Raw genomic sequence first — 16,145 nt, 5'->3', positions numbered from 1 at the left:
TTTAAAACCAAGTTTAAATAGAAGTCTTTGGCATAAACACGTTTTCCGCATGCGATTACCAAATTCGTTTTCCGTATTCGAAATTCCGTGAGACTGGCGCATGAAGCTATTATAGAGTACATAGAGTACTGGCGCAATTTTTCTTCACGTGCGAACGCGCCGCGGCTGCCTTGCAAGTTGCACTAGAAACGTACGTGCGGAATTCGCTCAGTACGAAGAAAAACGAATGTGTGCGGCATCTACTGATTCCATGTATTTGGATTTCCGAAAACGGAAAACGATTTCGGAAAACGTATGTATGCGGCCGGCCTAAAGAATATTTCTGGCGGTAATATCAATATTATGGGATTATTGCATTTTAACAGCCCCTTGTATTTCGTGTAATTAATTTAAAATCATGTTCTTGCAAAAGCGAATAGTTATTCGACGTTATTCGTTATTATAATATCATGTAGCTCATGTACCTACAAATATTTTATACAGCGTGAATTATTTGTTTATTAGAGAAGGCCGAGTTGCCTTACTACAAGAGTAGACAGAATTATATTATGTCTATTGTGTTACTACTTTGCTTAGTAGAGAGCATTGCTGAAGAATAAATTTTAAGAATAGATTTTTGTCTTTAAATACCCGGAACTCGGATTGCTAATAATGTGACGAGTGCCAATGATTGGGTGTCTTATCATGTGTATACTAACTAAGTAATACTTAAGTATTACTTAGTTAGTATACATTCTTGCATACAAACTATATTATGTAAATACATCTAACACATAATCTAATCTAATCTAATAATATATAAAATTCTCGTGTCACAATGTTAGATAGCGTACTCCTCCAAACGGCTTTTCTGATTTTAACCTATGCATATTCAGTGGGTCTGAGAATCGGCTACTGGGTACTTTTTATATTGATAATATAATAATAGCTCCCACACCGGTTTCGGTGACGGTGGCCGGTTTCATTGAAACCAGGCCAGCTACGCAGGAGTAATTTTATAGTGCCCAAGTGTGTGCGCAGTACACAAGAGCACTCTCTATTCCTTTACTCTCATAACCCAGTGGGACGGAAGACCGACACGACCGGTGAGAGATCAGGCGCAGGACAGACTTTTTACATGCCCATCCGACGCATGGATCATCTTACTTGTCAGACAATCAGGTGATCAGATTATATTGATATTGTGCATTTGAATAGTAAACGGCGACCATTGTGCGACGGGATAGCGATGGACGTTGCCATGGTGCCATACTTATTTAGTAACTTCAATAAAATAATATGGGCGAAATACTTTATATGGCAAAACAACGTTTGCCGGGACAGCTAGTATAGTATTATCATTACTTTCAAAGCTTTGATATCTCCTGAGAGGCGATAAAGCTAGTCGATCTATGAGATGTAGCTTTTTAGTCTCTACAAAGCGAAGACTCTACATACTGCGTTCTGGCATACGGTAAAACAGGTTAACCCTCGACGACGTTTCAAGACATTACCCCGGCAATAATATTTACAGTAAATTCGATAAATCTCCCGTGGGGTGTTTCGGGCCTAATCCTATTCTTTCTAAGCCATTGCGCCGCCACGCTCCGGTTACTGGATCAATTTATTCCCAATTTTTCCCCAATCCCCCCAAGTGACGAAGCCAAATTGGTTGTCTAAACCGCTACACGTGAACGACATGGAAATTGGTGTATTTTAATCCCAAAATTAAAGTTTCATGGTGAATTTCACAGCGGAAATTAAACGTGATTCGAAGGGAAAATACTCCTTAGATGTTGATTTTTACTAGTAGTGTTTTAAAGTTATTCCTATCCTTATTAGTTATCTAGTTTGTTATTAGTTTAAGCTATTTACTAAATTTTAAGCTATGGATTTCCACAAAGTACTGACTGATTCCATTAACTAAGTTATTAGTTATCCCTTAGATTTACATGATAATATTATGTTTAGCATTGCATAAGTATTACGTATAATAATAATTATTATAGCCATGGGCGTACCCAGGATTTTAGCTATGGGGGGCCGGGGGGAGGGGGGGGGTTAGGCATAGGGGCATAGGTTTCGAGAAGATGGTCGGTCTGTTATATTTAAGCAAAAAATCATGAAAATTGACTTTTATTAATCTGACTGAAAATATATTATTTTGTTTTCAACGTAGTTTTCATTTTGCGCAGAGTGGGTAACGCGTTTTTAGTTCCGTACCCAAAGGGTAAAAACGGGACCCTATTATTAAGACTTCGTTGTCTGTCTGTCTGTCTCCAGGCTGTAACTCAAGACCGGTAATAGCTACAGAGTTGAAATTTTCACAGGTTAAGTATAGTTATTGCCACTATAAGAACAAATACTAAAAACAAAATAAAATTAATATTTAAGGAGGGCTCCCATACAACAAACATGATTTTTTGGCTTTTTTTGCTCAATATCAATAATGGCAACAGGTAGGTACTTGATTTTTTCTCAAACTCCTTAGTTACATGTGTACTTTTATATTTAATAATAATAATAATAATAAAACTCTTTATTGCACACCAAAATACATACACAATATGAATTATAAATTAATAAATATTACTTATTGATGTACAAAAGGCGAACTTATTGCTACTAAGCAATCTCCACCAGTCAACCTTTTGTAGACAAGATTTAAAATAAAGATAAAAGAAAATAGTGTAGGTGCACAAACTAAACCAATCTTAATGTTTACACTATAACTAGACTTAACTATAACTAGAGCTAGGACAATATATATAGTATTAATAATAATCGGCAATTAACTATGTTGATGGTCACAAAGCAACGATATAAAAGTAATGAACTAGGGCATATTAAGGAAATAAAATTTAAGTTTACGTTTAAAAATATTAATTGAACCGGCTTGACGAATATCTAGAGGCAGAGAGTTCCAGAGAGTAGCAGCACGCACAGCAAAAGATTTGGAATATAAGGAAGTAGAGTGTAGAGGGATCTCGAGGGTAAGATTGCTTGAAGAGCGTAATGTTAGTTGGTGAGTGTCATGCAAAAATTTAAAACGTTTTTTAAGGTAAGAGGGAGAGGATGGAACAAACAGGATGCTGTACAAAAGGGAGAGGACGTGACAATCTCGACGCAGGCGGATAGAATGCCAACGAAGATTCCTCCGAAATTCTGAGGCATGATCATATTTCCGCAGGCCATAGACAAATCTGATGCAAACATTCTGCAGTCTCTCGAGTTTGTCTAAAAGTTCTTCCGTAATATCGATGAGACAGATGTCTGCATAATCTAAAATTGGCATAAGCAATGCATGAACCAGTGAAATTTTAGTTTTTATTGGAAGAAAATTACCAACCAGACGAAGAAATGCACTCGCTCGAAATAACTTACTACTGACTGCATTTATGTGTGGTTTCCAAGAAAGCATGTTGTCAAAAATTACAAACAGGTTTTTGACTGTATCCGCAAACGGGATTATGGAGCCATTGAGTGTGAGAGATGGGAGTGCCTGAATCTTTATTTTAGACAGAAGTTTAGGGCTTCCAATAACGGTGGCTTGACTTTTGTTGGGGTTAACAAAAATACCGAAGGACTTGCACCATTCTTCTAAAAGGTGCAAATCATCATTGATGCGTTTTATCGCCTCCTTGAGATGGTCAATATCGGAAGTAGTATAGATTTGCATATCATCGGCGTATAAATGGTAAAGAGACGACAAGCGACTGCTAATGGTATTGATGAACAGAGCGAAGAGCAAAGGTGATACAGGTGATACAAAGGTGATAAGTACGCCTCCTTGTGGGACCCCCGCTAAAAGGCCATGCCATATGGAGTAATCGTTATCACCACGAATACGTTGTCTTCGGCCTCTAAGGTTGCTTTCAAACCACCTTAAGACGCTAGGAGTGGCATTCATTGATCTTAATGAAGCGAGCAATAAGTCAAAATCAACCGTTCGAAAGGCATTGGTAAAATCTAAAAGTGCAAGTATAGTAAGACGACGATTATCCATATTGGAGCGAATATCTTCCAGAATATTCAACAATGCCGTGGTTGTGCTGTGTCCTGAGCGGAAGCCTGATTGAAAAGGATCAATGATATTATTGCTGTTGAGAAAATGATTAAGCTGCAAATAGATTAGGCGCTCAAATACTTTTGAAAGGAAAGGCAGGATGGATATGGGGCGGAAATCGGAAAAAAGGGAAGGCTTTGATTTTTTCGGGAAGAGTATAATGTCAGCGTCTTTCCACGCAGCAGGAAAATTACCCGTTCGGATAGAATTGTTAAGTATCCAGGTGATAGGAAGGGACAGAATATCTGATATTGGGGAAATCATTTTACGGCTAATGTTGTCACAGCCAGCAGCATCAGAGTCAATGGACATAATAGCTCGCTTAGTATCTTCAACCGAGACTTCAGCAAATTCGAACACAGGCACGTCCTGAACTGGCGTGGAAGACAATAATGAGAGCGTGTGATTTTTTGTTGCAGCATCAAAAGGAGTGGGCGACGAGAAATGACTTATGGCGGCGTCAAGGTCAATGGTATTAGCTGGAGAGCTGACGCTACTCTTGCCAATCCCCTGCGACCTTAAGAACCGCCATACACGTGCTGGGTCCTTTTCGTCTAAGACGGCCTTGTGGTAATAACGTCTCCGTGAATCTCTGCATGCCTTATTGCAACGGTTTCGCGCAGTGCGATAAGCTTCTTTGTTTGCGTCACTCGGATCAAGTCTGTATTTAAGTCTCGCCTTATTTTTCTTTAATTGCAAAAGCTTAATTTCATCAGTGAGCCAAGGGGCTGGACGATGACGGATACGAATAGGTTGGATCGGAGCATGCGCATCATATAAAAGGAGTACGCCTCGGAATTATGACATGGCCTAAACCATGTTTCTGATACTAATATCGCATGAATGTTTTGGTTAACGAAAGAAGAGACAAGCTCATTATAATGCCCTGGGACGCTTTGAGCATTTTAATGTGAGTCACATTAAATTTTTTCGAGAGGTTTGAAAAAGTCGAGGATAGTGTTTCGTTTAGAGAGGGAATACTATGAAAGCTGCCCATGCTTGTTTGGGACTTTGCCGTGCTCAGGGCTGATACAAAACTAACTTAATAATAAAATTAAATCTAAACTAAAGTATATATATATATATATATATATATATATATATATATATATATATATATATATATATATATATATATATATATATATATAATTATGCGATGATACCTACTACGCATTACCACCACCGACATTGAAAAAAATCTTGAAAACTAAAATATGAAGCAATAGATAACAATTAACACTTATCAGCTCAATTTCATGCATAAGATTAATTTATTTATATCAGGCCTATGAAGCCTGATATTATTTATATATTTAATAATAATATTAAAATAAAAATAAATCAAGGGGGCACCCATACAAAAAACACAATTTTTGCCCTGATTTTGCTCTATATTGGTACGGAACCCTTCGCGCGTACTATCTGACCTGTCGTATCGCAATGATAATGAATCAAATCACACCGATCCGAACGAAACGATCGACTTCCAAGTGTAAAGGAGTCTAAGATTAGCTTCAGTTCCTTACTATTATGATTTACTTATAAAAAACTAGGAAAACCAACATCCCTTCCAAATCGCGGAAACATATTTCGAATTCAGAACGCAGCATATATTTTTTTATTCGGAAAATTTGCTTGCTAACTCGGCCCAAAACGTTTGTCTCAAGCTGTGACTCCGTGATCGAAATACCGCTCAAATACCGCAAGATGCCATCTGTCATTCCACGCACGTACCAAAGAAAAGGTTTGTAATATTCTGATGGATGGCTGCTATTTTTACTTCATCAGCGTAATATATCATAATGGTTCCTATCTAACTGGATCTACTAGAATATTTTATTGGATGTTGGTGAAAAAGTGTTATTTGGTCACTAAGGGCTAGGCCAGGCCAGGCCAGCCCACATCACTGTGTTTGAAAAGCAATGTAGGTACTATAGTTTCTTGCGAGTTGCCATGCGACGACGCCACAAACCTGCAGTGTTGTGACTTATGGCCTAGCCCGCCTGGCCCTAGAACCGACTGTTATGCCGTATGCGGCTTTTCCACGTTGGTCATATGATGGACAAAAGATTACGAATATGTCAAGAGGCATATTCGTCTATAATTGCCTATGATTAGCGGTTATGCATGCTTCTCAATCATGGTAGCAATCCGCAATTATCGTACCACAAGAGTTTAGATTGTAAAGAAATATTTTAGTCTATGTTGACCAATTTTGATTTACTTACCTGTATTTTTTCTAATACATTAAAGCAGGTAATCCGAAAAGATTTTTTTTTAATTCGTCCCGGTCGGGACAGGCAAAGGTAATCCGAAAAGAAACGTCCTTTACAATGGAAATTCCATGAATACAATGATTAGTCTAATTTTTTTATTTGAACAAGAGTCCAATTGCAGCGAAGTATAAATTAAGTTAAACGCCAGTCCCGAATTTTCCATTCATCAAGAACAGTGATAAAAAGTGAAACTGGGAGAAAGGCACGTGTCGAGAATGTTTCATAAGCCCAGATTGTTCACGTTGATGTACAATAGAGGGATGTCACAGAGATCTGCTCGCCTTTGGTCGTTGGCAGATAATGCAGCTTCCTTTCCAGAATAGGGCTTTCACCGTGTTGCTGTTGAGGATTTATATTTTTTATGAGTATAGGCCACCATAATTTTGCCGCCGCGCCCCTATGTACGAACTCTGCCGCCATCCTAAGACGCTGCCGCCCCCCGGCCCCCCTAGGATGCCATAGGACGCTGCCGCCCAAAGGCCATGGCCGATACTGCCTAGATACATAAATCCAGAGCTGCTAGTCGTAGCAGTCAGTATAAATATATGACTTAATGGACTAATATCTATTTAAACATAATATTTATGTAAGCGTCGTTTACATTCAGCCACTCGCTGTGCTGAAAATATTTCCCTAAACTGCGAAGTAGCCACGCGAATGATTGTTTACACTCAGCCCGGCACTATTATGAATAGTGCCGACTGCCGCCTCTCCACACAGGCAAGCGCATTCGCCAACGCGCTGGCGGTGCGCTTGCCAACGCGCTTGTGAGTAATCCACACGCTTGCGACAAGTGTTTTGATGCTACCGACACCGCGCGGCAAGCTCGCCAATGCGTCAACGTTCTACACATTGGACCAGTGGCTGGGCCACCTGGTATGTGAAGTGCCGGTAGGACGAGTGGCAGCGCGAGTGACTCTATTTTACACTATCGCGCTGCCCACTTCCTCGCCCGACAGGGCTGAATGTAAACGATCCAATAGCTATCCATTGTGGCCCAACACAGAGAGGGGCGTTTAGATGGAAAAAACACAGTTCGTTGAAACTTTACGCAAGTTTTTTTAAATAACATTATTAATTGTTTACCTACCACAAAGCAAGGAATGTTTTTTTGGAGTTACACTTATATTTTTTAAGGCGAGGAGTAGGTTGATAAAATCCACAGTTTCATTACATTTAGAGAATATGTTTATCCCACCAAAAAACATTTTCATGTAAAAATGTTGCCAAGATGAGAACATAATAATATTATAGTTCGTCGTGTCAAAAAGTAGTGAGATCTCATGTAGAGCCAAGTTTCTAACCTTACATACTCAGCCCTAAATCTAAAAACCTTAATTTTACACTAAAGCGCGGCAAAATATTTGATAATAATATAATGTGTCAGCCGCACGAGGAGAATCTAAAAACTCTACAGATTAGTTAAAATCGGTGGCTTGGCCATTTTGTTATTCGTCAGGGCTTTGGACGTATATATATTTTTTAATATTTGATAATAAAATTGTAATAAAATAAATAATTAAGGGGGCTCCCATACAAAAACACAATTTTTCCCCTCCTTTCGCTCTATAACAGTTTACAGTACGGAACTCTTCGTGGGCGAGTCCGACTCGCACTTGGCTGATTTTTTTTGGGTGTCCGTACCCAGAGGGTAAAAACGGAACCCTATTACTAGACTTCATTGTCTGTCCGCTATCTGTCTGTCTGTCTGTCTATCTGTCTCTTGGATGTATCTTATGCATCTAGCGACGGCCGTCGTGACTCGTGACTTACCGACTATCATACATACATATAAATTATTATATGATAGTCGGTAAGTATTTTTAAGTTTCCGTACCCAAGGGGTAAAAACGGGTCCCTATTACTGAGACTTCGATGTCTGTCCGCTGTCCGTCTGTCTGTATGTCTATCTGTCTCTAGAATGCATCTCAAGAACGGTAGAACTAGTGAGTTGAAATTTTCATCGATTACGTATTTCTGTTGCCGCTATAGCAATAAATATTAAAAACAAAATTAATTTAATATTTCAGGGGGGCTCTCATACAACAAAAGTGATTTTTTGCTATTTTTTCCTTTTGATAATATAGATGTCGTTGCTGGTTGTCTACATCGCTATATAGTATCGCTAGAACAGTTTCATATAGTTGTTAATGCACTCTAATCTACAAGAGATGTCACTGTTGGGCACCTACATCGCACTATCGATGACGCGTAGATGTTTGGTATAGCTGTTTAACTTTCAAAAACAACTATTTTTGTTTTTAAATAACCGTAAACCGATGTTGTTGGCATTAAAAATGTTTTAAGACCTACTATACTAATTATCCTAAAATTCCTAATCAATCTGTTTCAAGTTTAAGTAAACTTGAAATAGATTGGTAGTTAAGTAACTAATTATTATTATTTATATAATTAATGAAATATTCTTATTAATTAAATATTTGCAAAGAAATGCTAAGACTACGACTATTCTTTGAACTTACATACTTACGTACCCAAAGGGTAAAAACGGGACCCTATTACTAAGACTTCGTTGTCTTTCCGTCTATCCGTCTGTCCGTCTGTCTGTCTGTCTGTCTGTCTCTAGTACAGCCTAGAGACAGACAGACAGACAGACCGACTCAAGAGCGGTAATAGCTAGAGAGTTGAAATTTTCACAGATTATGTATATCTATTGCCGCTGTAACAACAAATACTAAAAATAAAATAAAATTAATATTAAAGGAGGGCTCCCATACAACAAACGTGATTTTTTTGGCCTTTTTTGCTCTATATCAATAATGGCAACAGGTAGGTACTTGAATTGTTCTCAAACTCCTTAGTTATATGTCTACTTTAATATTTAATTATAATATTAAAATAAAATAAAAAAGTAAGGGGGGCTCCCATACAAAAAACACAAATTTTTGCCTAATTTTGCTCTATAATGGTACGGATATAGGTTAAGTTGGGTTTGATAATTTTTTTGTTGTTTTAGTACTAATATCATGTTACATACCAAATTTCAGCTTTCTAAGACTTCAGGAAGTACCCTAACAGTTTTGATGATCGGTGAATCAGTGACCAAATTGTGGGTTTTTGGACACCTATAAAATCTAAAGTATAATAGCTACGATATTCAAACTTTGCGCATTTAATAAATATACCCATGACACTATATCTTAAAAATTTCAACTGTCTGGCATTATTCAAACCAAAGTTACGAGGGTTCAAAAATACGACGAAACGTTTCGAGAAAAGGTAGGTAGTGCCCTTGCGCGCTTCGCTTGGCTCATCTTGGCGGCGGCACTCCCGTGCCCCCAGATATTAAAAGCGACGTCCTAAGACATGGTACGTCGAGGGTTGTAACTGAACATTTTTATTGGCTCATCAGTGCGATTTCGTATTCTGTGACGGTGAGCCGACTGCCGGACTGGTGAATTACAACTAACAGTTACTGCTCTGGTTACTGTATTGAGTAATTTAAAACATTGACTACGTCATACACTTAATATTAAAATGTTGGTACGTAGGTAAGTACCTACCTACTAATCTTACGCCCAGACATAATATTTTAATAATAAATAATATAATAAATAAATTCTTTATTGAGAGCTTCTAAGGCCCAAATTGTTAGTAACAAATTATCTTAAAAACTAGGTTAGTGGGTAGTATTTTATAAGTTTTGAGTGACATTTATTTTCTAACTAGAACCCTTAAATGGTGTTCTAGTATCGGCGAGTCGTATTTTTCAGCCAGCATCTTTAGAATACCATTGGTACTCGATCGCAGTCTGCTCAGCAAGGACCATGTCTTTTTTCTTATGATTGCATAAAAGTCATCAGTATGCTCATTTGCAAACATACCCGACGCTGAGCAGAATCGTGGCAGTCCCAACAGTATTCTAAAACCATTATTATATTGTACCCTAATTTTATTTATACTTTTTTGTGTATAGTTAGTCCACAGGTTCGCCGTATAAAAAGTTTGGCAGTACGCTTTGAAAAGTGTTGTTTTTGCCTCCTTACTACATCTTGCGAACCTGTGGGCCAGCATATTACACCTTACAGCTAGGGCTCTACGTTCCCACTCAATATCGACGTGATCTTTAACATCCTCCGTAACGTAGTGTCCGAGATATTTGAACTGGGTAACTCGCTTTAAGTTCGATCCATTTAGAGTGATCTTCGGTTCATATTCAATGTGTTTACGGGGGACCTTAAATATCAGTATTTCGCTCTTTTTACCATCATAAACTAGACCGTGCTCGGTTGCATAAGCTTCACATAGACTAAGGAGCTTCCTGATAGACCCAGCCGAGGGGCCCAGCAAAACCATGTCGTCTGCATAACATAAATTATTGACTGAAACGCCATCTATCCAGCAATCGACTGGCAGCTTGCTGAGCTCCTTGATTAGGTCGTTTATATACAGGTTGAAAAGCTTAGGCGAGGTTAATCCTCCTTGTCTTAAGCCACATTCCAACCTGTAATCATCAGACAGCTCCTCACCCCACTTTATATTATTGGACTGTTTAGAGTACCAATATTTCAATAAGTTTACTATTTCGGGTTGTACGCCAGCCTTCCCGAGCTTCTTCCAAAGCAGATCATAAGAAACTAGATCGAAAGCCTTGGAGAGATCAAGAAAGCAGGCATACACGGGGGTATTCTGTTGTGTATAATATTGAACAGTTTGCTTCAGGCTTAGTATTGCAGTTTCCGTAGAAAGCCCTGGCCGAAAGCCAAATTGTGCGTCATGAAAATGCAACTTTTCACCCAACCCTTTGTCTAGCAAGCTGTCCAATATCTTCGCAATAATTGTAGCGAGCGATATAGGCCTGTAGTTACACTCATCCGAGATGTTGCCTGTTTTGTTATTAATAATCGGGACAACAATGGTTCGCATCATGTTCATTGGGATATATGAGTGACTTAAACATAAGGAGAAAAACATGGACAACATTCTCGGTAAGTGACATCCTGCATACTTCAAATGTTCGATACTGAGATGGTCATATCCAGGAGACTTCCCACCTGACATTTTGCTTATAGCTACAGACACTTGCTTTGATGAGAAACGTATCAAATTTTTATCATGACAACTCTCAGCATCGTCCATCTGTGCAGCAAGTCCTAACGGAGATGAGACCTTAAAGAAGTCCTTAAACATATTTGCAATTTCTTTTTGAGAATTACAGCCAGCCACACTCACCGGTAAGCACGGTCGAATATTATGTTTATTTGTCTCTTTCCAAAATTTAGAAAAATTTTTAGATGCCCTAAGTGTGGTAATTTTATTCATTTTTATTTCAAGTTGATGTTTCTGACACCATTTTAACCTACTTTTAAATATTTTGTGACTGTTACACATTTCAGTCCATATATGTCCTGAAGAAGGTTTATTGTGTAACAGCCACTCTTCATACTTTGACCGTGCTTCTCGGTGTGCCGCCTTTACATGAGTGTTCCATCCAATGAGACGCTTTTTATGTCTACGGGCTTTGTTTGATTTTGCCGCAGCGTTAGAAAGTATTGTAACAATATTATTATACATATTATCTAGCTCTTGCTTATGTTCACTTAAAGTGCAATGTTTATCACCACAAGATACAAATAACCATGGAAAGAGAATATCTCTTAACTTACTGTGACACTCATCATGATATCTACTGATCTGCTCATTCGTTCTACAACCCCATAGTATGTTATTATAGAAACTATTATTAGCACTGTACTTTTTAGGAATTATTAACTCCATGTCACAAACCACAGAGAGCGGCAAATGGTCAGACCAATAGACATCATGGCGCACACTGATGGATTTAACCGGATTTATTAAAAAAATAATTGATTTGGATGGGAATTAAAGTCACCTAAAATGTAAGCGGATTTAGTATCATTACTCTCAATAATAGCTTGAATTTCGCCTAAACAAGACGTGAATTCTATTATATTTTCATAAGAATCTGTTGGCATGTAGGTATTAATTACAATAAATGTCTGATCACTTGAAAGAGTAATTTTTATAGCACATTATCTATTATTGTCACTATGAATTACATTAACGGACTTAAAAACTCCGCGGCGCCACAAAAACGGTACTCCCCCGTATGACCTTCCCTTTAAGATGCCTTCAGACAGATCTATAGCAGACTTACCGGTGTATTCAAAGTCTTTACTTACTGTAGTAAGCAAAGGAAGATCATATGGAAGAAGTCATGTCTCCTGCAGGGCCACAATGTCAGCGGTCAAACATATATTTTTAATTCCATCTATAGAACGCTTAAAAGATTTACAATTAAAACTAATCATGTGACATGTTTGATTGGCCATTGTTAAGAGTGTTAAGGTTTACTCGATTCAACATTTTGTTTATCATTTGAATTAAATAATACAAACCGCCTGAAACATACGCCCTCAGGCCATATATTACTATTCATATACATCGATAACTTATTACGCGGCACAAGTAATTATTTAAAAGAGTTAAAATCTCGATGTCTTTTACACATTATTTTTTCTACGACTACATTTTCGTTAGTTTTACTTAGCAAGTAATCAACAATGTCATTTTCTGTCGTTTGTTTACTGACATTCGATATGTATAACGGAACCTTATTTACAAGCGCGGCCTTAAAATTTATATTAAAACTATTACTAGCAATGATGATTAATCTTCAATTATGATAATTATATTAAAAAATAATGAAGAGTTTAAGTATAATATTTTATATAATTACAGTTATGAAATTAATACACTTGAAGATGTTTGTGTAAACACATCCTTGAAACCATAAAAATATGAGACCCGTCAAAATGAACAACTTTTTCTATGATAACAATGCTGGGAACTCAAAAAAATCCGTCTTCATACCCATAGAAATTGCCGATCCGGGCATCCGTATGGGTATAAAGACGGCATTTTTTTGCGTTCCCAGCATTGTTCTCATAGAAAAAATTGTTCATTTTGATAGGCTCATTTGATGGTTTCAAGGATAACGATAATGGTGTTGACACTAACACACTGTATTTTGTCTCTGCTTGCGGCTGTTATATGTATATTATGTACTATACATAAACACTATTGTATTACCTACGCTAATCTTAGGAACTACTGATTCGAATTCAGGAATTATTTTATGTTGGATTGTCAATTTACCGAGGAACGCTTAATCAAGTATATAACATCAAGCTACAACCAATAGTGAATAGAAGTGAGGAATCAGTAAAAAATGTGGAAAAACGGGGAAAATTATTCATCTTTCTTGTTATGATACGGACGAAGTCGCAACAGTATTATGATAAAGTAAATACTACCTAATATATTATCCTAATTAATGTAAACTGCCCATAATACTAACATAAGTAATATTATGTAAACAGTGTGTGTAAACTGTCGCAAAACAGTCCCAGTCACAATATAAATAGTCGCAGTACAAAATCTTTACTGAATTTTAGATAATTTGAAGTAGCAAAAATAATAAAGGTAAAACTTGCATTTTTTGTTGGACGAGTCTGATTACAAGGACACGGCAGATTACTGCATATTTAATTTAAATACTGTGTGCCTGTCATCGGTTCAGGTAAACCTGGTAAGTGGTAACGCACTGCAGTCGATCCCGGCTTTAATTTAATTAATGTATGCGGACGCTTAATAAAGTGCACCAGTTTACACACACCGCAACACGAGGGCTGCGTTCAGTGATGTTTTTAACTGACTTTAAAAATAAGGTTATCAATTGGACCCGAATGTCTGTAATCAGCAGTGACGGATTAAGACTACTGTATGGTGCCCTAAGCAATCCATGCATGTGGGCCCCCCTATCCGTATCTAAACTGGTCGATGTTAAGCATTAGCTACAACTCCTAACCCACAATTTGTTGTTAAATTTTGAATGCAGTCTTGTTCTAAATCACCTAAAGAACATAATTGGATTTTTTGTGGGTTAGAACACGAATGGTTAACAGCTTCCAATTTACTAGTATCGGTTTTTGAACCTTTACTCTTCGGGTGCCCCCTCAGACGTGATGCCCTAGGCAATTGCTTAATTTGATTAAGGACTAATCCGTCACTGGTAATCAGGGCGAGGTAAGTACATTTTGGGGTAACTTATCGAAAACACTATCATGTAGCCATTGATTTGTTCTTTAACATAGTAATTTTTATTTATGTTACGTAGATCATGTTATATCAACAGTCAGTCAAGGTTTTTTATATTATGTAGAATGAAAATTTGTCATCATCAGTCAGTTAAGGTGTGACGATGCGAGCCCTCACAAAGCTCGGTTTTAGCTCGTCACAGGCCAACGCGGCCCCCTCGGCTTCGCTCGGCACGGCTTGCTCGGCTTCGCTCGGCACGGCTTGCTCGGCTTCGCTAGCTCGGCCTATAGGCTCGGCAACGCTCGACTCGGCTCCGCTAGGATCAGCTCGGCTCAGACCAACGGGTTCCGCACGGCACGGCTCGGCCGCCACTACACTGCACTTTTTATTGAAATCACACAGCACACTCCTTAAAATAAAATGAATTTGAAAGGAAAATTATCTGCGAAAATTTAAGGACATTTGGAAGGAGTCCAATAATAGGAGCGCCGATGAAAAATCACTTAAACACAAAATTTTAAATTTTCGCATCCGCTCCACACCGCTAAGGGACTAAGTCAAGAATGTTGCTTTTGTATTTTGAGTTCTATTTCACAGTGCCAGAGGTGAGATTAGAGTAGCATAATGGAATCAAAATATTGGAACGTATGACGTAACAAATTTGAAGTGTATGTCAGAGTAATAGGTGTTCGTGGGAGGAATGGCGGGCGGATTTTATCGTGGATGTTTATTGCGGTATTGTAACATTGTGTGTTATAAATAAAATATTTAGTCTACACTCTACGTTAATCTATAAGTATGTTCCTGTTTTTGTCTGATACGTTGGAAAAGCCATGTCATTTCCCAGGAACTAAGGTATCTATGAAGATACTTTGTGCTCTGGGAGAGGACATAGGATTAAGTCAAAATATGTCAAACAAAAACTGTTCCAAAAGTGTGATAATTTAAGTGAGGATGTTCTGTTTCTTACTGATCTGTTATCCTAGGCATAGGTAGTATGTACGTCTATCTGCAGCAATTTTTTTCAATTAAATAAAGAAAACATACAAAACAAGTATAAAAATAGACCAGTCATTTGACTGCGAATATAACTTCAATTAAATAAAGAAAAGATGCTAACAAACAAGTTAAGTGTAAAAATAGACCATTACTGTGAATCAATTCCAAAATAAAATTGTACCTAAACGTGTACTTAGAATACTTATAACCGATCCTTTAACACATTTTCCTCTTATAAAAAAGTCATCTAAATCGGCGACGCTTAAAATTTAATTGTGAACACGATGAATAAAAGTCACACGAGTAATTATCGTCAAAATGGCGGATGACTTTCAAAATGGCCGAATGGCGCCAAAACGCTTTGACAGAAAAAAGCGCTAGCAGCTGGGACATGCGCTCATTTATTATCCGCCAGCATTAATGTAAGAAGTCTTTTGTGTCGGGAAAATATGATTATGACACAAACCGACCCATTGTCCCTTCGATTTTTTCCGGCGCAGGCCTTAGAGTAAGGAACAGAAGGTATATTTTCACTGGTCATCTTACTGCTGTCGAGATCACCATGATGGGTGAAGTGTAATAAACTTCTCTTCTTGTTATGGAGAAAAGTCTTTTCCGTCTACTCTATCGTCGGGTCTAATTTCTTTCACTATAATCTGGAATTGTTGGTTTTACTATCCTGGCATATAAATTATTAAGGCGTCGTAGTATCGACTTAATACATAGGTATAAAATATTTT

Source organism: Aricia agestis, chromosome 12 (genome assembly GCF_905147365.1).
Source record: "Aricia agestis chromosome 12, ilAriAges1.1, whole genome shotgun sequence".
Lineage (NCBI taxonomy): Eukaryota > Metazoa > Arthropoda > Insecta > Lepidoptera > Lycaenidae > Aricia > Aricia agestis.
The sequence above is the reverse complement of the archived record's forward strand: the minus strand, read 5'-3'. Positions refer to the sequence as shown.